The sequence below is a fragment of the Ursus arctos genome, chromosome X, assembly GCF_023065955.2.
Source record: "Ursus arctos isolate Adak ecotype North America chromosome X, UrsArc2.0, whole genome shotgun sequence".
Lineage (NCBI taxonomy): Eukaryota > Metazoa > Chordata > Mammalia > Carnivora > Ursidae > Ursus > Ursus arctos.
In genome coordinates, this window is record NC_079873.1 from 77,014,485 (window position 1) to 77,041,389 (window position 26,905).

The following is a 26,905-nucleotide window of genomic DNA, read 5'->3' on the forward strand; positions in this document are numbered from 1 at the left end:
TGTATACTTTTAATTTTCTTATGAAGGTAGACTTTATGTTAAGTGTTCTTACCACAAAAGTAAGTATAAAAATTTCTGCATTGCAAAATACACTGTCAAAGAATGAGAAGAAAAGCTGCAGACTTGGAGGAAATATTTGCAAAAACCACATCTGATAAAGAACTATTAATCCAAAATATACAAAGAATTCTCAAAATTCAACAGTAAGAAAATAAACAATTAAAAATGGGCCAAAGGCCTAAACAGGCATCTCATCAAATTAAAAATGGGCCAAAGGCCTAAACAGGCATCTCATCAAATTAAAAATGGGCCAAAGGCCTTAATAGACACCTCATCAAACATGTTATACAGATGACAAATAAGCATATGAAAACATGCTCACATCATGTATCATCAAGGAAATGCAAATTTAAACAACAATAAGATACCACTACGTACCTATTAAATGGTTAAAACCAGAACATTGACACCACCAAATGATGGTGACAATGTGGAGCAATAGGGACATAGGTACCCTCATTAACTGCTGGTGGGAATGCAACATGGTACAGCCACTTTGGGAGACAGTTTGTCTTTTTCTTACAAAACTAAACGTACTCTTACCATACAATCCAATAATTGTTCCCTTTGGTATTTACTCAAAGGAGTGGGAAACCTATGATTAGAAAAACCTGCATATGAATGTTTATAGCAGATTTATTCATAATTTCCAAACTTGGAAGCAACTCAGATGTCCTTTACTAGGTGAACAGATAAATAAATTGTGGCACATCCAGACAATGGAATATTATTCAATGCTGAAAAGAAATGGGCAATCAAGCCATGAAAAGACATGGAGGAACTTTATTGCACATTATTAAGTGAAAGAAGCCAATGTAAAAAAAAAGGCTACCTACTATATGATTCCAATTATATGATAATCTAAAGGCAAAACTATGAAGAGAGTAAAACGATCAGTGGCTTCCAGGGGTTGTGGGAGACAAAGGGTGGGGGAATAAGTGGAACACAGAGGAGTTCTAAGACATTGAAAATACTATATGTGACACTATAATAACAGATGCATGTCATCATACATTTGTTCAAGCCCATAAAATGTACAACATCAAGAGTGAACTCTGATGTAGACTATGGAATGGGAGTGATCATGATGTATCAATATAGGTTAATCAATTGTAACAAATGTATCACTCTGGTGACAGATACTGATAATGAGGGAGGCTATGCATGTGTAGAGGCAGGGGATGTATGGGAAATCTCATAATTTTCTCTTAATTTTGTTATAAAACTAACAGTGCTCTGAAAAAAACTGTCATAAATAAATAAATAAATAAATAAATAAATAAATAAACAAACAAACAAAAGGGGATAGGAGGAAACTTTTGAATGATATGGATATGTTTATGGTATAGTTAATGGTGATGGTTTCACGGGTGTATGCTTATCTCCAAACTTATTAAGTTGTGTACATTACAAATACATGTAGCTTTTTCTATATCAATCACACCTCAATCAAGTGCTTTAAGAAATGTTTCATGGTATTTCATTGTATCAGCATACCATATTTTGTTTAGTCCTCTACCAATGGAAATTTAGGTTTGGCCCAATCATTTCCTATTACAAACATTTCCACAATGGCTAATGCAGCATATGTCTCATTTTACAAATGTTATAGTGTATTTGTACAATAAGTTCATAGAAAAGATGTTGTTAGGTTAAAGGATATATACATTGCGATTTTGACAGATTGTCTTCCATAAGTATTGAACCAATTACATTCCACCAATAAGTAAGATTGTCTGTTTTTCACAGGCATACTAACAGAATGTTATCAAACTTTTTTTTTATATCTGCCAAAGAGGTGAAAATGGTATCTCATTGCAATTCTGTAATTATGAATGAGATCATTATCTTTTCCTATGTTTAAGAGCCTTTTCTATGAAATGTCTATCAATATTCTTTCCATATTTTTCAATTGATTTTTTTGATATTTTCTGACCCAATTGTGGAAATTCTTTGTATATTAGGAAGAGTAGTTTATCATGGATATAAATTTAAAGTAAATTTTTGAGTTTGCCACTTATCTTTTAATTTTTGTTTTAGTGGTTTTGCCATGAATTTTTTGTTTTATCTAATAAAATTACTTTTAATTACAGATTTCAAGTTAACATTTCAAACACACATTTGAGAAATGTAAACATATTTTCCCTTATAATTTATATCCCTTTCCAGGGCTTTGAAACAGCAATTACACTGCCGGCTGGGGTTTCTTCTCTTTGAGAAGCTGATTTTATCAAACACATGATAATTATGTAAGTTCTGGGTTTTTTCTCTGGAACCCAACTCCAAAACTGGAGCTAGACGGGCAACATTTTCAGTATTTGGGCACATTGTCTCTCAGTCAGTCATAGAGCACCCCTCTCTCATGGATGTAACAGGTATTTTAAATCACAGAGAGTACTTTACATCACTGACCTTGAGGCTTTCAGTCCTCACAAGAGGCAACTGATACAAACTAGAGAAAATATTATGTAACAAAATATTTAAGAATCTGGATCCTCCTCCCAAAAAAAGAATCTGGATCCCAGTTTATGCCACTGGATATAGATTCTTTATTTCCTCATAATTCCTCATAATTCCATTTATTTTAATTCTTCAATTAAATACAATTATAATACTATATATCATATATGTTATATATACCACCTACATATATATGCCACCTGCATATATAATAGAAGTACATTACATTAATTTAATTAAATAAAAGAAACAAATATCAACAGTAAGGATTAAAGTAGCAAGCTGAAAATCTCCCCATCTAGTTTTCAGAAGCAATTGGAAAAAAAAAACTGATGATAATTGGTTGACAGATTCTACATTTTTCATTCTACAAATTTATTTATACTTCTTATTAATCCCATACATAACAAACCTTCTTTTACTACAGGTGTGAAATGTTTGAAACTCAAGGAAAAGTTCAAAATCAATTACATGTAAAACTGCAGGATGCTTTCCAATGAAATTAGCAGGCAGGATCTTTCCAATGCTAGTGTGCATTTTGATGGCAGCATGGGACAGATCTAAGTAGTGTTTTTCAAAAGCTTCTATTGATGAAAATGCTTCTTTGAATTTCTTACAAGGACTCTGAGCTGTGTTGGATGTTTCAGGTCACTCAGCTCCCAAACCTGCCAAAGGATCAACTATCCCATTGAGATCCTCTGAGTTAGGTCCTTTTTCTGACACAGTCCACACAGATAGCCCAAGGACTTAAGCATTTCTGTAGCACAACTCCATTAACCCACAGTGTAGGCAATGTTTGAGTCTATCTCCACTCAGTCACAACAACCTTCTATCCTCTGCAGTGCCTCCAAGTCAGCAGTCCAGAGCACTGTGTGGAACAGACTTCTAAGAGCATCAGTTCCTGCATACAGTAGTGCAGCTACACAAGGTCATACTGAGCGACCTCCCACAGGTGCACCAGTGAGAAAACAGGTAAATGCACAGATCTAACCGAGTGGCTTCTTGCCTCTGTATCAATTCACACTTCTCCATGTCTATGGACTTTTATTTTATTTTAATGTTTCTTTATTATATTATGTTAGTCACCACACAGTACATCCCTGGTTTCTGATGTAAAGTTTGATGATTCATTAGTTGTGTATAACACACAGTGCACCATGCAATACGTGCCCTCCTTACTGCCCATCACCAGTCTATCCCATTCCCCCATCCCCCTCCCCTCTGAAGCCCTCAGCACAACTTCTTAATCCAGTCATCTGTTGAAGGGCATCTCAGTTCCTTCCACGATTTAGCTATTGTGGACAATGCTGCTATGAACATTGGGGTGCATATGGCCCTTCTCTTCACTACATCTGTATCTTTGGGGTAAATACCCAGTAGTGCAATGGCTGGGTCATAGGGTAGCTCAATTTTTAACTTTTTAAGGGACCTCCACACTGTTTCAAAGAGTGGCTGTACCAACTTGCATTCCCACCAACAATGTAGGAGGGATCCCCTTTCTCCGCATCCTCTCCCGCAATTGTTTCTTGCCTTGTCAATTTTTGCCATTTTAACTGGCGTAAGGTGGTATCTTAGTGTGGTTTTGATTTGAATTTCCCTGATGGCTAATGATTTTGAACATTTTTTCATGTGTCTGTTAGCCATTTGTATGTCCTCATTGGAAAAGTGTCTGTTCATAGCTTCTGCCCATTTTATGATTTCATTATTTGTTTCTCGCGTATTGAGTTTGAGAAGTTCTTTGTAGATCTTGGATACCAGTCTTTTATCTGTAGTGTCAGTTGCAAATATCTTCTCCCATTCCGTGGGCTGCCTCTTCATTTTTTTGACTGTTTCCTTGGCTGTGCAGAAGCTTTTTATCTTGATGAAGTCCCACAAGTTCATTTTTTCTTTTGTTTCTCTTGCCTTTGGAGATGTGTCATGAAAAAGGTTGTTTTGGCCGATGTCGTAGAGGTTGCTGCCTATGTTCTCCTCTAGGATTTTGATGGATTCCTTTCTCACATCGAGGTCTTTCATCCATTTGGAGTTTATTTTTGTGTATGGTGTGAGAGAGTGGTCAAGTTTCATTCTTTTGCATGTAGCTGTCCAATTTTCCCAGCACCATTTATTGAAGAGACTGTCTTTTTTCCACCGGATGTTTTTTCCTGCTTTATCAAAGATTAGTTACCCAAAGAGCCGAGAGTCCATTTCTGGGTTCTCTATTCTGTTCCATTGGTCTACGTGTCTGTTTTTGTGCCAGTACCATGCTGTCTTTGTGATCACAGCTTTGTAGTACAGCTCAAAATCCGGCATTGTGATGCCCCCAGCATTGGTTTTCCTTTTCAACAGTTCCTTGGCGATTCGGGGCCTTTTCTGGTTCCCTAAAAATTTAAGGACTATTTTTGTCTATGGACTTTTGGAAGATCAATCCATTCAAGCTTTTCACTGGCTGGCAGAAAAAAGTCAGACAGTTGGCACCATCCCCAGAACCAAAGCTGACAACATACTGAGAAAACAGGGCATCCAGTACATTATATTGTACCAGGGCATCTTCAAATTGCTACAGCATATTGAATATAAAGGCAAGTTCCTCCTGAACCATGAAATACAAAAGCTCCAGCCTGGCTCAGTCCTCTCCCTCAAGGTTCTCAGGTCATCCTCAAACTTGCCTAGATTTTTGGTAAAAGACATAAGAAGCAATGTCCTGAATTTGGTAAGGAAGATATTCCAAGGATTCCTGAGTTCAAGAAGAGTCCTTTAAGGGGTTAGAGAGCATGAAACACCTGCCACTCTGTTTAATACAAAAAAACATTTCTTATTTTGTCCACAATAGAAGTTTGGGGAAGGATGTTGGCTTTGTTTTTTTTTTTTTCTTGGCATCATTTTATTTTGTTAACTTTATTTTATTTAAATTCAAATAGCCAACATATAGTACATCTCCAGGTTTTATGTAGTGTTCAATGATTCATCAGCTGCATACAACACCCAGTGCTCATCACATCATGTGCCCTCCTTAATGCCCAACACCCATTTGCCCTAGCCCCCCACCCACCTCCCTTTACACAACCCTCACTTTGTTTCCTGGAGTCAAGAGTCTCTCATGATTTGTCTCCCTCTCTGATTTCTTCTCATTCAGTTTTTAACCACCACTATTAGCCAGTCCACAGGGCTATGACCTTTCAGAACATTCTTCCACTTGGTAAGGTCGTCTTTTACTGTAACTTTATACACCAATATCACAGCATTTCATCCAATAAATATGAAGAAAGGGTAAAGTAAGAGGGACTTTGTTTCCTTTTTTGAGCAGCAGTTCCCCTTTGAATTGAACAAAGTTAGATTCTAGGTAAATCATCGTTGAAGCCCAGCCATAGTACCTTCTCCATTCCATCTGTTCTTTTGGAAGCTGCTGGGGAAGCATTGGATAAATAGAGGTAAATCAAAATTGATCTCCAGCACAGGTGACAATGGGTTTGTTTTCCATGGTGTAGGTCACCAGCAGCAGCGGCTCTGCAGGGGCATCCATGGACCATCACTGGCCTCCAGGCCAGCCCGAGCCTGAGCAGTACCACAACAGGGACACCCATCAGGCTACGTGAGGCAGTTCCTGAGCCAGCTGCCCTGCATGGCCAGTCAGCCCCACCACTTCTCGTCATGATTTTTTTTAAATGATTTTTTAATTATATTATGTTAGTCACCATACAGTACATCCCCGGTTTCCAATGTAAAGTTCGATGATTCATTAGTTGCATATAACACTCAGTGGACCATGCAATACGTGCCCTCCTTATTACCCATCACTGGTCTATCACATTCCCCCACCCCCCCTCCCCTCTGAGGCCCTCAGTTTGTTTCTCATAGTCCATAGTCTCTCATGCTTCATTCCCCCTTCTGATTACCCCCTTTCTTTATCCCTTTCTTCCCCTACCGATCATCCTAGTTCTTATGTTCCACAGATGAGAGAAATCCTATGATAATTGTCTTTCTCTGCTTGACTTATTTCACTTAGCATTATCTCCTCCAGTGCCGTCCATGTTGCAGCAAATGTTGAGAATTTGTTCTTTCTGATACCTGAGTAATATTCCATTGTATATATGGACCACAACTTCTTAATCCAGTCATCTGTTGAAGGGCATCTCGGCTCCTTCCACGATTTAGCTATTGTAGACAATGCTGCTATGAACATTGGGGTGCATATGGCCCTTCTTTTCACTATGTCTATATCTTTGGGGTAAACACCCAGTAGTGCAATGGCTGGATCATAGGGTAGCTCAATTTTTAACTTTTTAAGGGACCTCTACACTGTTTTCCAGAGTGGCTGTACCAACTGGCATTCCCACCAACAATGTAGGAGGGATCCCCTTTCTCCACATCCTCTCCAACATTTGTTGTTTCCTGCCTTGTCTATTTTTGCCATTCTAACTGGCATAAGGTGGTATCTCAGTGTGGTTTTGATTTGAATTTCCCTGATGGCTAATGATTTTGAACATTTTTTCATGTGTCTGTTAGCCATTTGTATGTCTTCATTGGAAAAGTGTCTGTTCATATCTTCTGCCCATTTTTTGATTTGTTTATTTGTTTCTCGTGTACTGAGTTTGAGAAGTTCTTTGTAGATCTTGGATACCAGTCCTTTATCTGTAGTGTCATTTGCAAATATATTCTCCCATTCCGTGGGCTGCCTCTTAGTTTTTTTTGACTGTTTCCTTGGCTGTGCAGAAGCTTTTTATCTTAATGAAGTCCCACAAGTTCATTTTATCTTTTGTTTCTTTTGCCTTTGGAGATGTGTCATGAAAAAGGTTGTTTTGGCCAATGTCGTAGAGGTTGCTGCCTATGTTCTCCTCTAGGATTTTGATGGATTCCTGTCTCACATCGAGGTCTTTCATCCATTTGGAGTTTATTTTTTTATTACTATTATTTTTAAGAAACCAATATTATCAATATTTTCTTCTATGGCTTCTTTATTTTACACTATAGTCAGAAATGTCTTTGTCACCCCTTGGTTATAAAAAAAATCCTTTTCTATCATACAAATAATTTTAAGAGCTTTATTTGTCTGTGGGGCAGTAGGGGTTGGAATAGGAATTATAGAGATGCCTCCAAAATAAATATCTGATCTTGAGAAACAAATATAAAGCAAAAATAGAGAACCAACTCTATTCAATAAATTTACAAATGGAATGTTTTAGAACTGAACACTCACTATGAAGAACAGAAAATACTTTATGGCCATAGCCTGTATTATGGACCATGAGATTATCCTTTGAAACCAAGATAAATTGTATAGATAAAAAGGCAGCTATTTTAGTAGCCTGTTGAACAACCAAGATCTTCAGAAAGTGTAGGAGGGCTGTGTGGAGAGAATAACATGACTCCAGAAGGCAATAAATCAATAAATTCGCCACTGAATCATTGCAATGAAGAGCTAACACAATATGTGAAGCTGTTGATAGTGATCAATGTAAACCTGAAAGAAATAAAAAGACAAGTAACAGGTAGCATGAGTTTGTCAAAAACAAATCATGTGAAATTATAATTCAATCCTTCCTTCAAGAGGATAGGCTTAGTACTTTAAAAAAGAAAAAGTTGGTGGAGACTTGGGCTAGCAAAAATGTTTTAAAAGGATGAATTAGATGGAAGTGTCATAAGATGAATAGTTTAGAACAGTTTAACAGAACTAGTTAAAACAAATCGAGCACAAGAAGTTGTTACTGACAGTTCAATACTGCATTGGGTGAAGGTGTCAGATAGGTCCCTTAGGGGTCCACTCTGAGTTCAATACAATTCAATATTTTTATTTACTACTTGGAGAGTAGAAGATGGAGGATGCCTAATAAAATTTGCAGGTGTTCCTGCACATTGCAGGATAGGCATAAAAATAGAGTACAAGCAGGATAAAATTCTTAAATGGGCAGAAATCAATAAAAAAAGATTTGATAAAGCATTCATAAATGTAATGTGATTCACAAAGGAAAGAAGAATCAAATGCACCAACGTAAAATGAAATCACAAGAGAGTCTAAGAGTTATAGTGGAAAGTAAAATGAACGTGTATCAGCAACATAACCATCAAACTCCAGTGGCCAATGCTGATCAAGTTACAAAAATGATTTTTTCTTAATAGGAAAAAAAGAAGAAAGGTTATGCCAGTCTATAAACAGTATGTCCAAGGCATCAATCTTTAGGACTGATAGATAAGTAGGGTACAGAGAATTGACTGGAAAATCAAAAGAATTCATGTAGGAAAAAGTAAGACTAACATAAAACAAAGATAAATGGAGAAGAGTAAGCAAAGAAAGTTAAGTAGATATAGTTGGTCAGAGCAGAAGTGAAAGAAAGGGACAGGCAGGAAAAGATAAAGGAGGGGAAGAGAAACCAGAAAAAGAGAATGGAGAGGGAAGAGAAAGTGAGACAAGGAAAAAGGGAGGAAAGACTTTTAAAAGGGATGAAAGAGGGCGCCTGGGTGGCTCAGTCAGTTAAGTGGCTACCTTCAGCCCAGGTCATGATTCCAGGGTCCTGGGATCAAGTCCCACATTGGGCTCCCTGCTCAGCAGGGAGACTGTTTCTCTCTCTGCCCTTCCCTCCTGCTCTGCTCTCTTTTGTTATCTCTCTCTTTCTCAAATAAATAAATAAAATCTTTTTTTAAAAAGGGGGGTGAAGGAGGACAACAGGAGAATGTCTTCAAAGAAATTTGTCTTATGAATTCACTTCACAAAGGAGTTATGCAGAAAATTGGTGGTGAGTGTCCCAATTAATATTTTAATCGGAATGTTTCCAAGAGATATACTTGCAATAATTCAGATTCATAGTCAAATATGATCTTCAGATCAGTAAAGAAATTTGATTTTAGAGAACATATTTCAAAAAAGGACCAGTGTCTCTTAAGAAATTTGGGGGTAAAATCAGAACTAAGAGAGTGGGGAAAAAAACACTAGCAATTTTTAATTAAAAATTAAAAATTCCAAAGCAATGTAAATTATCCAGGAACATGTCCACAAAGGGAAAGCAGGCAGAGTCATAAATTTTCCTTCATAAATCATGCTTGTCATTTATCTGATTTTAGAAGTAAATTATGGCCATAAGAAAATTTGAAAGTTATTGGGAAATACTTCTATAATTAAAATTACCTATAACCTCACCATCACCAACACTTTGATGTATGTACTGGACTCCTTTCACAAGGTGTATCTTTTTTAAATTAGTATAAGTTTGCACATGTAGTTGCATATCTGCATTTTATTACCTATTATATTAATATCTTCCCAGGAAGTGAATGTTTTTTGAAAACATGGCTATTAATAGCTGCATTATATTCCATTTTTGGATGTAAATAAACATCTCCCTGTTGGTAGATATTTAGTTATCCAACTTTGTATCATTATAAATAATGCTGCTGTGGGCTTTTCTTGTCTATATATAGTTTGATTTTTCTAGGATACATTCTCAAAAGGTTGTAATGTGAACATTTTACGGTTTCATAAATGTTGTGTGTTACATATACATATGTGTATGCACACACACAGAGATTGCTTTTCAGAAAGGATGCTTGCACACCTCCCAAAATATGAAAATATCCATCTCACTTTATCTATACCAGTACTACATGAGAAATATTACTGAGGTTACATTTCTTTAATTACTATATTTGATGTTAATTTCTTTTGTAAACTGTTTTGTTTGCATGTTTTGCCAACAAAGTGTCGTTCTTGTTACATTCTTGTTAGTTAACTATATCAAGAACGTTAATTTTGGTCATATTTATTGTAAATATTTTTAACTTGTTTTATGACTGTGCTATTATTTTTACTCTTTTTGTTGTATAGAAAATACAACATACACATAAATATAGTAAACTTTTACTTGGTGATTTCTTCATTGCTTTTATGGATTGGAAGTTATCCCCATCTAGTTATCAGTTACATTTTTGTTTATATTTTATTCTAGCCATTTATGATTTCATTTTTTTCACTTAGCTAATGAATTAATCTAGAGTTTATTTTAGTGCATGATGGGAGGTGAGGCTTTTTTTCAAATAGCCAGTTTTCTCAACATCACAAAATAATCTATTCCTTATTCTATTGGTTTGTTATGATCCTGTATCATATATCAAGTGGTTTAATAAATTGGGTCTATTGCAAGAGTTTGGGAATGAAAGATAAACTAACACTGAACAGCCAGTGAATGCAAGATAAAGAAGGGGACTTCTGCAAGAAATAGAGAGAGAAATAAGGACAATGGAACAAGCAAAGACAAGGAAACACAATGACTACAGATGAGCAAGCAGAACATCTGATGAAATGTGATGGGTTTCCATTGCTTTATAAGAGACTAAAATTACACAAAGGAAAAAAGGAAGAAAGCACATGAAGAAATTTATATGTGTGGGGCTGGGTAGGAGGGGCACAAAGGAATACCAAATGAAAGAGATAGATGGACCTCACCACACAAATCTTCCTCGACTTAAAACAGGGTTAGATCCTGATAAACCCATCATAAGTTAAAATTATAAGTCAAAAATGCATTTAATATACATAACCTACCAAACATCATAGCTTAGCCTAGTTTACTTTAAAGGTTCCCAGAACACTTAGATTAGTCTACAGTTGGGTAAATCATTTAACACAAAGCCTATTTTATAATAAAGTATTAAATATCTTATGTAATTTATTAAATACTTTACCGAAAGTGAAAAACAGAATGGTTGTACGGGTCCAGAATGATAAGAGTATTGGTCATTTACCCTTATGATCACATGGCTGACTGGGAGCTGTGGCTCACTGCTGCTTCCCAGCATCATAAGAGAGGATTGTACCACATATCACTAGCCTGGGAAAAGATTGAAATTCCAAGTATGGTTTCTACTGAATACGTATTTCTCTTGCACCATCATAAAGTCAAAAAATCATACATCAAACAATCTTAAGTTGGGGACCATCTTTATGTGGAACCAGCCCATAAGAAAAAATAGGTAGGAAAGGAAATAGCTCTCAGAAGGAAAGAAGTACAGAATTTGTAGCAGGTCAAAGATACAGAAAGAAGGGGCACCTGGGTGGCTCAATTGGTTAAGCATCTGCCTTGGGCTCAGGTCATGATCCCAGAGTCCTGGTATCCAGCCCCTTGTCAGACCCTGCTTCTCCCTCCGCCCCTCCCCCCTGCTCACTTGCTCTCTCTCTCTCTCTCAATTAAATAAATAAAATCATTTAAAAAAGATACAGAAAGGATATATAAGAAAGCAAAAAGATGCAATGTTCCATGAATCATTATTTGCGTATAACACCCAGTGCATCATGCAATATGTGCCCTCTTTAATACCCATCACTGGCCTATCCCAATCCCCCACCCCCTTCCCCTCTGAAGCCTTCAGTTTGCTTCCCAGAGTCCACAGTCTCTCATGGTTCATTCCCCCTTCTGTTTACCCCCCCCCCTTCATTCTTCCCTTCCTTCTCCTACCGATCTTCCTATTTCTTATGTTCCATAAATGCTCTTATATGCAAATAATGAATCATGGACCATTGCTTCAAAAACTGGGGATGTTATTGCATGGTGCACTGGGTGTTATACGCAACTAATGAATCATCGAACTTTACATCAGAAACCAGGGATGTACTGTATGGTGACAAACATAATATAATAAAAAAACATTTAAAAAAAGAAAATGCTGGAAAAGTAGACAAGTGAGGCTGTTAAATAGGAACATGACTTCTTTTGCTCTCTACGGGTACATTGAATAAAAACATGAAAGATAAATTTCTACCAAAACAAACAAACAAACAAACAAAAAACTGGGGATGTACTGTATGGTGACTAATATAACAAAATAAAAACTATAAAAAATAAAAATAAATGTGCAATATGCTTATTAAAACCTTTCCCATGATAAAAAAATAAAAAAGAAAGCAAAAAGAATGTGGTAAAGAAAGTGATGGAAGCTAAAGGTCAAGATAAAAAAAAAAGTACAATCAGGAAAGTTTTGTACAAAGAATCATCAGATATCGTACTCATAAAGTAAAACTTGATGGATTTATGAAGACATTAAAAAATTAAGAAGCAACAAGAAATAGAGTAAGACAAGACTGAGGAAGAGTCTTGCAGAATGTTTTAAAAACAAACAGGGATTTATAATTCTGGTGCAGCAGAAAAGATCTCTACCCAAAAGAATAGCAAATAGGTGAGGAAACACAGCATTACCTGATCTTTGAATGTGTTAAACTGTCATCATGAAACATTTTTAGAGTCTATTGGCTAAGCTTTATACATAAAAAGTAGTTAAGCTATAGCTATAAAATGTATCATAGAGTCTTTTTTAAAGGAAGGGGAATTAAAAGGGTATGATAATCATGGTCTTGAGGACTAAGTTCCACTGGGGGAAAAATGGAAATTCCAAAGCCTAAAAATTAATTAAAAGAATGAAGAGAAAATGTGGCTAAAAAGGATAAAGTATATTATTCATTCTTCATTCAACAAACATATATACAGACCTTACCGTGTGGAGAGAATATAAAATAAATATTATCTCTGTCCTCAAAGATGTCCCATCTAGTGTAGAAAATAGAATGGTATAACATTCAAATGTTGTGGGATATATGCTATATTCAATTATGTACAATCTGCTATAGAAGTAATGAAAAGGAAATGTCTAACTTCGTGGGGGTTAGGGGTGAGGAAGGAGTTCAGGAGGGTAGGGTAATTGAGACTATTTTATAAAGGAGGTGACCTTTGAGCTGAATCTTAAAGGCTACTTAGAATTTGGTCAGTTAGTCCAAAGAAGAAAGAAGGCATGGAGGTATGAGGATGTACAGTATACTTGGAGTACAGACAGCAATTGAGTGTGGCTGTATCATAGGATGCATAAAGAATTTTGTAGAAAATGAGGCCAAAAAGAAAATCAGGAAGCAGGTTTTTAAAACCATGACAAAGACAATGGGGAGCCATCAAAGATTCTTAAGCAGGAGAGTGAAATGATAATATTTACCTTTTTGAAAAGCCATGCTGGTTTTGGTTAGAAGGAGGAAAGACTAGAGGTAGGGAATTATATTAGCTATTTACTATAGCCAATGTAAGACATGAGGGAGACATGGAATAAGAAAGTGATAGCAGAAATGGATTAAAAATATTGGATACTTGCAGTGCCCACAAAATAAAAATAGGGGATATTCGTGTATGTTTTTCCCCAGTTTTATTGAGAAAGAATTGGCATACATTACTGTATAAGCTTAAGGTGTACAGCATGATGGTTTGATTTACATATGTTGTAAAAGGATTCCATAGTAGGTTTAGTTAACATCCATCATCTCATATAGATACAATAAAAAGAATAAGAAAAAAAATATTGGATTTGAGATATTTTAAAAAGTATAATTAGCAAGACTTGGTAATTGGCTATGAAATGTCAGAGTGGAAAGATTCAGAAATGATGTTAAGGTTTCCGGCTTGCACTAGATGTAAGAGATTGGGTACACTGGAAAAGGACCAGGTTTACAGAAGATTGTGAGCTTGGGTAGGGGTAGGATTAATTTAAAGGACCTCTGAAATATTCAGTGGAAATATAGAAAGAGCTAGATGCATACACTCCAAGCTCAGTAGAGAGCCCTGAACTGGAGAGATAAATTTAGGACTAGAAGTACAAAAGGAGAAATGTGGGTGGAATTCAAGCATGTTAAGAGATACAGGTGACAAGATCTGTGAATTACAGGAAAGAGGACAGTAAAATAAATGTTTCAAGAAAACAATGAAAATAGCAGCAATGTCCACAACAGCCAAACTGTGGAAAGAGCTGGGATGTCCATCAGCAGATGAATGGATAAAGATGTGGTATATATGCAATGGAATATTACTCAACCATCAGAAAGGATGAATACTTACCATTTACATTGATGTGGATAGAACTGGAGGGTATTGTGCCAAGCGAAATAAGTCAAACAGAGAAAGACAATTATCACACGGTTTCACTCATACGTGGAATATAAGAAACAGTTCAGAGGATCATAAGGGAAGGGAGGGAAAACTGAATGGGAAGTCATCAGAGAGAGAGAGAAAAAAAAAAACCATGAGAGACTCTTAACTATAAGAAACAAACTGAGGGTTGTGGAAAGGGAGGTGGGTGGTGGGTGGGGGAATGGGGTAATTGGGTGATGGGTTAATGCACATGATGTGATGAGCACTGGGGGTTATACGCAACTGATAAATTATTGAACACTACATCTGAAACTAATGATATACTATATGTTAGCTAATTGAATTTAAACAAAAAAAATTTTTATAACAATATTTTTTTATTATATTATGTTAGTCACCATACAGTACATCCCTGGTTTTTGATGTAAAGTTCGATGATTCATTAGTTGCGTATAACACCCAGTGCCCCATGCAATATGTGCCCTCCTTACTACCCATCACCAGCCTATCCCATTCTCCCACCCCCTCCCCTCTGAAGCCCTCAGTTTGTTTCTCAGAGTCCATAATAAACAAAAAATTTTTTAAAGCATGAAGAATAGGCTATATAGAAATTCTAGTTTTTCCACAGAATATCAAAGGAAGAGCAAATATATACAGTTCAGGAGTCCTTCTTATTTTAAAAGAAGCTTTGACAATAAAATGAAATAAAAGATGCCAACATATAAGTTAATTATCTGAGGCCACATAACCACTAAACTGACATCATTTAAATCATGGATATCTGGCTCCAAACCTCATGGCTTTGTTTTGTTTTGTTTTGTTTTTCCCACCAAAATGTTGTCTATTTGTTGTCTAAGTATATCAAAGAGTCTGCACCAGACAATTAAAATCAAATTCTATTATAAAAAAAGATGCGAACATGTTTTTGCAATGCCAAATACCAACTGCTAAGGTTTTTCTAATCAACTGCTCTTAAATTCACCTATTCCCTCTCCTGACAGTTATTTCACCATCTGCCAGCAGCAGTCGCTCCCCTTATAAATCTTTCTTAATTTATTTTTCTTATGCTCAAAAATTGCAGAATATGTGAAAGAGGGTGGAGCATAGCTGCTATGAGCTATTAAAATGAGTGACAAGGCCCAAAAATGGAAACAAATTTTGACAAACTCCTTCAGCAACTACATACTCCTAAGGCTGGCAGGAACGAGTCCAGCATTCTCCAACTAGGGCTTTTTCTTTTCTCCTTTTTTGGAGATTGACCAAGTCCTGATACAAATATAAAAGTGTTGGAAATGCAATAAAAAATTTGTAAAGACAGGGCCTATTTTAGGATTTGCCTGAAAAAAACAAACCAGAGAATCATCTTGCATGATTCCCCTTACACAGTAAGTCAGATTCAAGGTCACAGGCTTAAAGAGTTAGAGACTGGCTTTAGGGCAATTGTAGTAGTTTTTCACATGCTGTGGAAGATGCTATGATTAGAACACCTCTACTCCCTGCAATTCAGCTTTACTGTTCACCAAATTGTGGCCCCATTAAATTAACATTACTATGACACAAAAAGGACTGATATAAAATTTTTAAGATTTTAAACCAAACTAAGAAAATCAACCACATATTGCCCCTGATTTGAATTTTATTTTCTCTTTGATTCCCAAATTAAAATCCTTTTTTCCATTATATTCTTTTCGATGTTGAGTCCTGCAGCCTTTACACTAAAATACAGATGCTACCAATGAAGAGTCACTCTGAATGACGATTCAAGATAAAATCATGTTCATTTCACACATTTTCTCTTCTGTTTAAGAAAGTATCTCAAATGTAAGAACAAAACCTGATTAAAAAATATGACAGGGATATAATTTCTACATTACTTAAATTACTCAGGATTTTAATTAGAAAAATTACAAGTCCCCAATAGATAAATGGCTAACATAAAAAAAATGAGGCAGTACTCACAAGAGAAAATGTAACAAATATACGGGAATATGTCCAATCTTCAAAACAATCAGAAAAGTTTAACTTAAAACTATAATGAGGTAACATTTTTACCAATTTAATTTAGTTTTTTCCAGTTTCCTGGCAAGGTTGTGATGAAATTAGTAAATTATTTATGTTTTTGGAAATCAGTTTGGCAATATTTTTTGTGAAAAATTTAAATGTTTAGAAACTTTCACCCAGTGGTTAAACTGCCAGGAATTTAAGTGAAGAAAGAATTCAAGAAGTTACAAAAACTATACGCAACAAGATATTCATTACAACATTCTTTATAATAGCAAAAATTTAGTAACGACCTAAGTGACCCATGATAGACTAGCTAAATCATGATATATTGCCCTAAAAGAATATTGTTCAGCCACTATGACCCATATTATGAGAAACATATAACTACATGACAAACCATTTATAATATTACATAAAGAACAGAGCAGATAAAAGTATCTCCATTATTTCTACAACTTTGTAAATTTAAGTATATACATAAAGGTCACATTTAAAGTTGATACATTATGTAGTGATACTGTGAGTGATTTTTTATTCCTATGTTTTTGTTTTCATTATATCGTTTGTGCACTGACAAAAACTTTAAAAATACTCTTCTACTCTCCACTTTTTTCATCAGTTTAGCAGGCACCTGATTTCTGATCATACCTGAAATTGTCATGTGGACTCCAGACAACTTGTTGGAGTACAGAGGTCACCTCTGGAAAGTCTGGCTGCTTAGAAAGATCAGGCCCAGCTCTGACAGGCTTTTTTTTTTAATATATTTTTTATTATGTTGTGTTAGTCACCTTACAGTACATGTTAGTCACCTTAGAGTACATCCTTAGTTTTTGATGTAGCGTTCCATGATTCATCGTGTGCCTATAACATCCAGTGCTCCATGCAGTACGTGCCTTCCTTAATATCTAACAGGGTTTTGCATTTCCTTTCCCAGTTTCCCTGCCAATGACTCAACCTCCCCTCCCCCAGCCACCTCCCCAGACCCCACTTGGTTTGTCTTTCAAGCAGCTATAGTCATTCGAAAAAACACACTTGAAATGAACTGACTTTTTGGGTGTTAAAATTTAATATATTTGATGTGATAAATATGTCTCCTTTATAATCATTAAAGCTAGAGAGAGAGGAGAGAATAACAAAAGTGGAAATGAGATTCTGAAGTATCCAGGGTGAAACGTTTTCAAGCAAACTGCACTAGATCTTGAGCATTTCAAAGGTCGATTCCTCAGACAATTTACTTCAGAAGATTTGGCTTCTGAGATAATTGGTCTTCTTAATCCTTATTGTGGGACACTGCTATGGCTCTCCTGAGACTGTCAACTTCCCGCATCTGGATTCACAACATGGACAAGTGTTTTCTGTCTGGACCAAATTACTTTAAGTATTACATTTGTGGCCTAAATTGCTCTATGTCTATTTAAATTCAACAGATTTTTTTTCCCTCTGTGACCTTTAGTAGGTCTAATTCCAATTCTGATAGAGATGAAATAACACAGTAGAGAAGGGGCTTGCCCTTTGCTGAATGATGTGTATTGAGATTTGCAAACAGAGAGGACCCTGTGCTATGAGACAGAAGAAAGAGAAAGAGACAGGGAGAGAGGGACAGACAGACCAGTGATGGGCACTATTCTAATAAATTAGATATTTTTTAGAAAAGCTGTTGACAACCTATGCTTATTTTTATAACCCTCTTCTTTTGACTTCTATACACTTTTTCTATGCCAAAAAGCTCAAAACATAAAAGTGGTCTTGACCTCTCTCAAGATCCTGCTTCTGACTGCCCTTATTTCATTTCCTTCCCACCACAACTCACCTCCCTAAAGGCAACATAAATGTTAATTTCAACCTGATTTTGTCCACCATCAAATGATTTTTAAAAAAGATACACATTCTGATTTTTCCCCAAGCCCCATGTTCCCTAGGGATAACCCTGGGCCCAGAAGCCCCTAAGATATAGATACAAAAAACCTGCCACCTACTCAGTTAGCCCGTGCTTTCTTTACTTGAAGGCCTCTGCACAACCGATCACCTGCAGCAATATGTTCACTGGCATTCATAATTTTGATTTCATGGCCCTGTCCCAGTTAGAAAATGCCTTCTGAATCTCCACAGAAAGAAATTTTCTTCAGCCTAATCTTCTTGTTGGATGTATTTTATCACATCATAATTCATTGGAAAATGAAGCATGATTTTTATAAACTGACTACTAATTTTCTATTTCTTCAGCTGTGCTGGATACAGAAGAATTTACTTAAGTCTCTAAGTACAGTGAATGGGTGGCAGCCTGGTGAATCACCCAAATGGTTGGAGTTTTTGCTTCCAAGACATCCTGTAGAGTTGGAGGGTTAATTCAGAAATACACAAGCCCCACCCTCTCAGAAATAGGCAGGCCTCAATGGAAGAACATATGTTGGAGGGATTACCCCACCTGGATTCTATTCCCAGCTACAGCATCTCTTGGTTGTGCATTTCCCTGCCCTGTGACAGTGAGATCTCATCATACAGCATTTAGAGAGCATCAGATAAAAGATGTTATTTAAGGGGAAGTTATTATTACTATTGGAGCCACTATTGTGTCTTTCCCAGCATCAATGCCTAAAGAGAAATAAGCTTTAGTCACCAAAAGGAGGGGAAGGATTATTGTATGCAATCCCTTTGAAGCTGCTTAGAAAAGGTGAGATTTAGATGAAGACAAGATTTCTTCTTACTAGAATAAACTACTTAGAGGAATGGATCCCAATTTTTTAAGCTTTGTGGATCTCTTTTAAACTTAAAAAATATATATTTCTCTCTCTTTCACTCATACACAAACACACACACAGGAAGCATATATTTGGGATATTTGATTGAAAAAATGCTCAATAACAAAAACCTACAATAAATTCATCAGCACTTATAAACATAAATAAAATGGATAAACATTTATTCATCATAGCAATATCTATATATTTTTATGAAACAGTAGTACATGGATATCCAAAGTACATTATTTATTCACTCTATAAGCAATGTTTGCTGGACATATATTCTTATATCCCTTGCTATAATTCTATGCCACCCTTAGTCAAAAGGAAGATAGTCAAGAACCACTTATTTAGAGTATATTGTGTAAAGGCCCAGGCAAAAAACAATTGTAAGGCAATCTCCAGGGAGCCACATACCCACATCTAGGAGACAGTATCCCTAGGCCTAGCAGCACTCTTTACTTTTTTCTTTCATATGTTGTATAGGCCTCATTTAAATAAAAAGCAAAATAATATTTATTCACCATCGATGAGTACTAAATATGGCACAAGCCAAACACTAGAGAACCATTGTCACTTTTCCTGACTAAAGCTTCTGTTGAGCCTCTATGCCTTTCATGACAATATAAAGTGCACTTTTTAACAATTTCCCTATTATAACTCAGACTATATCTGGTGGCATCCTTATAAAAAACAATCTAGCATTTACAAGATCATCTTGTTTAATTCATGCAGCTGCCACTGCACACTCCCTTTATACTCCTGAGAAGAAGGTACTGGGGAAAGCAATTGGGGGCTTAGCTTTTTCTCTAAAGCGCATCTGGGGATGTAAGCAACCCACCTTTCATTCTTATTGTTGCATTGTCTAGCACCAGTTTTACCATGATTTCCTACAGTGGACTTCCAGAAGAACTGTAGTAGACTACAAGCATTTGGGACATGGGTGTTTGCCCATAGGCCAGAGAAATCCACAGGCAGACTACGAGAAGAAAGGTAATAACCACAACAGCATAATCTGGTGGTTCTTGAAAGTTATTTTCAGGCATCATAATGCTTCTAGGCCAACCATTCTTTATTTATTATTTATTAATCAACATATGTGCTCATTTTACAAACACAGTAAAGAGCTTTCAAACACATGCAAAACAGGGGTACTTGAGTGGTTCAGTTGGTTAAGTGTCTGCCTTCTGCTCAGGCTCAGGTCATGATCCCAGGGTCCTGGGATAGACCCCTGAGTTGGGCTCCCTGCTCAGTGGGAAGTCTTCTTCTCCCACTCCTTCTGCCCTTCCCCCGCTTGTGTGTGCTTGCTCTCTCTCAAATAAATAAAATCTTAAAAAAAAAAAACAAATGCAAAACACAGAAAAATGACTCAAACAGATGAGATAGCAAAAGGGGCATCTCCATCATGACATTCTATGTTGTAAGGCTTTACTAAAGTGGTAGAATGAAAAGGAATATTTGAGGCTTCACCCTATGAAAATTTCAGCTTTTTATCTTTTAGTCATAATTGGAAGGAAACTCACCAAAAAAATTACATCTTCTATTAGTATGTACTGAAGGAGGCCTTAATATATTTGCTCATATTTTTAACTGCTCTAGCACTGCTTATAAAGTGAAAAGAATGGATGTCTGTATATAATGGCAGCTCAGGGAGTGAGGTATCTTTAGTGAGAGTATACCTAGATGGAAAAGAAAAGCAAACTGTTGAGAAAGACAAGCTAGTAAAATGGGGGGGGGGGCACTTTTATCTGTTCTTCCAAACAGATAGCTATTGATTCATACATACTCTGATTCAAGTCGTGACTTCGACTTTTAAAATCACTTGACTGGCTTAAAAGTACATTATTGTCCTCTCTTATCAGCAGCTTGAAAATAATGGACTGTGTGGTAGACACACCTAGGGTAACCCCCAATGTGTAATCCCTTGTGCAATACCCTCCCATTGAGTGGGTGGGGGGCAAAACCTGCAAACTGCTTCTAATCAATAAAATATGTCAGAGGTGATGGGAAGTCACTCCTTTCTATGATTCTGTTATATAATAGGGCAAAGGTGAAAAAATTTCTCAGAAGTAATTAAGGTGCCTAATTGACTTTTAATTGATCAAAGGGAGATTATCCTTGTTGGACCTGACTTAATAAGGTGAGCCCCTTAAAATCAGGACTAGGCCTTATATGAAATGGGAGACCCCAAGCAGCAGAAACTCTCTCCATTGCAGCCTTTGAAGAAGGAAGCTGCCATGAGTTCCGTGGCCACAAGGTACTAGATTCCACCAACAACCTGAATGAGATTGGAAGCAGATCCTTCCTTAGTTGATCCTCAAGATGAGAATGCAGCCTAGCTGACACCTTGACTGCAGCTTTGTGAGACTCTGAGTAAGGATCCAGCTAAGTTGTGCACAGTCTCCTAACCCATTAAAACAATGAGATAATAAATGTGTGATGTTTTAAGGGGCTAAGTTGGAAATTTTTATATGCAGGCAAACATGATTATTTTTCTCAGTTCCCTAAGGAAATTCTAGGAAGAAATGTGGGCCCAATGACAAGTATGACCAAATGGGAAGAGTACAGAATGAGGCATGAAGGCCTGATCCAAGAGCTGCCTCTGCTTGACCTGGAGCAAGCTACTCATCACCTTTGAGCCTTTAACCTCATCTATCAAATGGGGTTGATATAATCTGCATAGTGCTTCTCACAAGGTTCTCAGGGAAGATTTTGAAAACTATAAAATGCTGGGCTCATATTATATGGCACTTACCATTTTCCAAGTAGTACTCTAATTTTCCTATGTGTATTTACTTATTTAATCCTCAAACAACCCTATAAAGTAGATAGTTTTCTTGATCATCATCTCCATTTTATAGATGAAAGAAATGAAACACAAGGAGGTGAAAAATCTTACCCAAGATTGCACAATTGTTAGTAAGAACAAGCATTTAAACCCAGGCAGTCTGGTTCTATACTCTTAATCATTATACTGTGTTACTTCTAGTAGATTTAATAAGTATAGAAAATCCACTCCTAAAACAAGCTGATCCTTGATACCAACTTATTCTGAGATTCAAGATCCTCAGATGAGAGTGATCCTTATAAGCCTCTATTTTGATGCATTCATCCAGATTGATTATCTTGGTTTTTCTAAAACAACCACATATTTGTTTTCAAAAGAAATTCACCGGGAGGCAACAAATTTTCTTTTCCAGAAAGTGCATTGGTACCATCCACACTGTTCAATCTCACTGCCTCATATCCAGCACTGTCTCCTTTTACTGTTTCCTACTACTGCGTAGATGAGAGCACATGAACATCTGCTTACAACAAACACACTTAATTTTCTCCAAATACAAATTCACATAAAAATTGAGCATAAAGGGAATAGAAACATTTTTATTGAATTACTTTTAGGTGGACTGCATGATTCCCATCATGTCTGTTGCCTGATTTTGTAAATTTTGGGGCATGCAGGATTAGTCCCTAATTTATCAGAAAAACACCAGAGCTATAAGAGGTCTTACTTAAAGGATCATGTGGTACATTCCCCTACTTTGGGGAAGATTATCTTTTACCTCTAAATCTTCCTGAGGTAAAAAAAAAATTCTTACCTCCTTTAATGGGACATTATAGTTCTTAATCTAATATTTTAAAGTTCTTCCTAAAGTCTAACTGAAATCCTCCCTGCTTCAATTTAAGCAAGGAAGGTTCTATTCAAGCTTCAAAATCAGCTAAAAAAAACTTTCTCTGAACCATTCCCTGACACACCTAGACTAAATTAGCCCCCTAACCCTAAAGCATTCTGGGCACACACTTTTATTATGATATATAGTAATGCTGTTGTTTATACATCTGCCACTACCCCAACAGAGCGCCCTTGAGGGCAATGGCAATATTCTACTTATTTTTGTGTCCCCTAAGCCTGGCAGAGTGACTAGCACGTATTAGAAATTTGAAAGAAAAATTTGAGGGGCGCCTGGGTGGCTCAGTCGTTAAGCGTCTGCCTTCGGCTCAGGGCGTGATCCCGGCATTCTGGGATCGAGCCCCACATCAGGCTCCTCCGCTGGGAACCTGCTTCTTCCTCTCCCACTCCCCCTGCTTGTGTTCCCTCTCTCGCTGGCTGTCTCTCTTCCTCTGTCAAATAAATAAAATAAAATCTTAAAAAAAAAGAAAAATTTGAATGAATGAATAAATGAAGCAGATTTCATAGTTCTCCATCTGGGAGTAGAGAAAAGAACTTAGTAGCTTTCTATTCATAAAACCTTTCCTACAAAGGCCAAAATTAGCTCTTTTTGTCTCTTACTAATTAAACCACCCCAAATTCTTTCCTATCCATATGAACAATTTTTCCAATCTGTAAGCCGCAGTTTCTTTGACTACTACTATCTCCATATCTATTTCAATGGGATGATCAAGGTCAGAATCACAATGCTAATACACACACTTCCCTTTATATAATCAAGATCAGAATCTTTATCTTATACACATTGATAACTGTGTGTAAATGTACTTCCATTTATCCTTCCAAAAAATTGGTTGTAAATTGAGTTTTCACAAATCCATTTCCATATAAAGTTCACCAGAGCATCTTATTATTATTATTATCATTATTATTATTATTATTATTTATTTGAAGAGTAGCCAAATAATTTTAAAATTAAATTTGTTTAGTATAAGTAATCTTCCTCTAGCTATTTTTCCTTAGGAGGCACCATGGTGTAGAGGAATCACATCACATTTGAAGTCAAAAGACCTGAGTTTAAGCCCAGATCTTCCTGTATTCCCTTAAGCATTTAATTTAACTTTCCTGAGTCTGTTTTATCTTCCGTTAAATGAGGATTACAATAATAAATAATCCATAGGGTCATTTTCAGGATGAAATAAATGTATAAGGTACATAAAAGGGCTTTGTTCAATGTAAAACAATTACTGATGATTATAAGTAATAATTATTTTATATGCACTTTCCTTAAAGTTGGATTCCTCAATCTAATAAAAAAATCACTTCATACATTTAACATTTTGATTTTTTCAGCATGGCACTATATCCCTTGTTTTTATTTAGTTTGAAATCAACTATAACTCTCAGATCTTTGTGATGCTTGGGACTAGCCAGTCTTTTTAAACTTTGTTTTTGTGAATTTGGGTTTTCATCTCCCTGTGATAGTCCATCCTTTTATCTTTCATTATTGTGGTAAGATATTTTTTCCTAATTTATCAAGGTCATTTTGAGTTTTTCTCACTGATATCTGTCAAAATAGTGACAGGCAACCTAGAAATGTATAGATCAGCCATTCCTCTGCCATTCCTATGGCTATAGGGGCTGTCTCTGTGTAGTGCCAAAGATACAGGAACTGACTGTACATGAAACAGTATTTGGGTAACTCTACTTCTGACAGATGGAAGAAGGAGGCATCATTCTCTGCTAGTGAGCCTACTACAACCTTCCCAGATACACATAGAAGGGCCAAGGCAGTACCCATATACTTTTCTGCAACTGTGCCTTATTGGTAAATGAACTTTTTTTTTTTTTTAAGATTTTATTTATTTATTTGACAGAGATAGAGACAGCCAGCGAGAGAGGGAACACAAGCAGGGGGAGTGGGAGAGGAAGAAGCAGGCTCATAGCAGAGGAGCCTGATGTGGGGCTCGATCCCAGAACGCCGGGATCACGCCCTGAGCCGAAGGCAGACGCTTTAACCGCTGTGCCACCCAGGCGCCCCGGGTAAATGAACTTTTATCTGATTTTCATAGGCAGATACTGAAAGAGCCTACAAGTAGAAGGTACACCAAACCCTAGTATAATTTAAGAAAGAAGCTTAGTGAATTTCTTAGAGGAAGGTAGTGATCTGAGCTACTACCATTTACACATTGTATAAAATGAACTGTACATTACAAGAAGGCCAAAAGCAATAACTCTGGGGCTCGTGGTCAGGGACAACGAAATGATAGCCCATGAGTTTAGCAGTGGGATTAAAGTGAAATGGATGGGTAAACCTATAAATAAATAAATGAGTGTCTAGATTTAGTAAGTACTGTAACTAAGATAAGAAAAGAAGAGGGAAAAAAAGGCAGCATTTAAGAAGAGTCCGAATATCTGGAGGTAAAGTTAACAGTTGATAGTAGAGAGGAAGAAAGAAAAAAAGAAATGTCAAGTCTCAGTTAATACATAATAGGTTCCATTTTGCCAGGATATTAGTCTGTTCCCCACTAGAAGAGTCTGCACAAAATTAATACTTATTAAATGTGTGACATGACATTGGAAGAAAAAGGCACTCCAGAAAACCAGAGCTCCTAGAGTCCAAAAGAGCACTCAGACTAAAAAATAAGAAGTGTTTAAGAAACACCTTTATATTATGAGGCTGAATATCAAAGATCCTAAGGTGCAGAGATGGATTTGGGTATTCAGAACACAAGTATAAAAACAAAAACTTAGGGGAGCCTGGGTGACTCAGTCGTTAAGCATCTGCCTTCAGCTCAGGGTGTGATCCCAGAGTCCTGGGATCGAGCCCCACATCAGGCTCCTCCGCTGGGAGCCTGCTTCTTCCTCTCTTACTCCCCCTGCTTGTGTTCCCTCTCTCGCTGGCTGTCTCTCTCTCTGTCAAGTAAATAAATAAAATAAAATCTTAAAAAAAAAACCTTAGGACCTATAAAATGTGCAGTATAAAAAATTGAATCAAAATTAATTGTGCAAGGCACTATACTGGCCAAAATGTTAGCAGGGGTAATAAATAGATGAATAGGGCATACTTTTGTCCCCAAACAGCCAAAAATCTCTTTGAGGCATGTATATAAAAATATCTAAATTTTGGAGAAAAAATAATAATGCCAGAAGATTTATTTTACTGTTTAGTAAAACACACTCCAACATTGTAATAATGAAAATAATTTGGGCCTGATGTAAAAGCAGACAGTCATATCAACGACAAAAAGAAGCATACAAATAGATTTAAACTCTAGAGCTAAGATACATAAGAATTAAATAAATGACCAAAATAACATAAAAAATGTGTGGGAAAAGCAAGGTTTATTTTCTAAAGACAGAATATGTTATGTCAGGAAAAAAAATCCCTTTAAAACTTTGCTTCATACACCAACTGAATGGATTAAAGACAAGTATTATTAAATGTTTTTAACTAGAAGAAAATATGGCAATATTAACCTATTCTCAGAATGAGACAGAACTTACTGAGCTTAAGAAAAATAGAAGGAACCAAACTGGAAAAGATTGAATAGATTTAACAACATGAAAAATATTTTAATTTTTCCATTGAAAAGGATTATGGAAAAATTTTCAAACAAGCTGCAATATTTAAAAATATTTTAAAGGACAAATGATCTTAATATATAAATAGCTCATTTGAATAAATAAAAGCAATTATAAAAATCTTAATAGATTCATGGGCAGAGAATATCATCAGATAATTTACAAAATAAGAGACACAAATGGCTGATAAATATAGAAAAGTATCCAAATTTGCTGATATTCAGGCAAATGTATAATAAAAAGGCACTATCAAAATTCCAACAGCCTAATGGATTTGAATAATTGAGTTACTCACACTAAGATTAGATAAGTCTAGTCCGGAAAAAAAATAATCTCTAAATCACACAGGCATTAGAATAAATAACTTTTATTCAGTTTTGGGTTACTAAGTATTATCTAAGACTGATCTAGATAATATGATAATATGGATAATATGATAATATGATCACCAGATAAAATGTATCACCCATTTGAAAGCAGCACAAACAGAACATTGTCCATTAAAAATTTTTCTTTTCATT

The 26,905-nt window shown here is 36.1% G+C and overlaps 1 pseudogene; it reads right to left on the reverse strand.

The window, feature by feature from the left end:
• Nucleotides 1-2,895: 2,895 nt before the first annotated feature.
• Nucleotides 2,896-6,019, reverse strand: LOC113244323 (trafficking protein particle complex subunit 10-like; annotated as a pseudogene).
• Between the last annotated feature and the right edge of the window lie 20,886 nt (nt 6,020-26,905).